Below are 1,117 nucleotides of genomic sequence, written 5' to 3'. Positions count from 1 at the left end.
TCCTCACTATTACCATTCACATTTTATTAATTAATTATTATAACTCAATAGGGCTCAACTGTATGTAGTAAGCCTTGAATGAACATCTGGGAATTTCAGCATTCCCGTTCATCTCACGTTATTTTATACTCATAAAATCGAACCTCATCTCACCCCTTACCTCGACTGAAGATTTCGTCCAATTAATCTGATATGCTAACGGGTCGTTTCTTTGTCGGTCGTCGTCTCTAATAGTCCGCGAGGGAATTATAGCCACACAACCACCAAATACAAATAAATTACTTACTATAAATAAATGAATAAATAAAGAAATAAATAAATAAGTAAATGAATAAATAATAAAATAAAATAAATTATATATAAATAAATTAGTAAATGAATAAATAAAATAAATAAATAAATTATCTACTATTTGTATTACAACCCATAAATATATATATAATACTATAAATGCTTATGCTTATATTAATATAAATAGACATGTTATGTAAAATAAATGAAAAATAACGTAATTATATATTACTAAATAAATATAGTGTATGTATGATTTTGATATTACAATATTCTAACAATATATGGTATGTATTGAAAGGAAAGTAACAAAGCTATTGGCTACACGAATAGAATTAGATTCTTTAAGATATAAATTTTAAACTGTAGACACGTTTATATAAATGCAGTATATGTTATCTTAAAAATTTACGATGCAATGAACACTATAACAATTTTAAATTATAATTAGAATAACTCAAGTCTTTGGATGTTAAACAAATTGAGATTATTTATTTATTTATTTATTTATATATAGATATATATAAGATAGAGAATACAATTGCACATGTTTATCTAAAAGGGAATTTATAGATAAAACAATAGAGGAATGTCTAGAGAAGTTGTATTCAACAAGAGCTCATATTATTTGATCCAAACATTAATTTAACTTTATTTATTTAAACTCAATGTAGTATACTAAAATAAGTATGCTAAAAATAATATTGTAAATAGTATTAAGGAATACAAATATCATGAACTATGAAATAACAAAGTAAACATGTAAAAAAATAAATTTGTTAAATTAAATGAAGTGATATGTGCAAGTTCTGTGTTTCAGAAATCA

Source organism: Cicer arietinum, chromosome 5 (assembly GCF_000331145.2).
Source record: "Cicer arietinum cultivar CDC Frontier isolate Library 1 chromosome 5, Cicar.CDCFrontier_v2.0, whole genome shotgun sequence".
NCBI lineage: Eukaryota > Viridiplantae > Streptophyta > Magnoliopsida > Fabales > Fabaceae > Cicer > Cicer arietinum.
Note: the sequence above shows the minus strand (reverse complement) of the source record.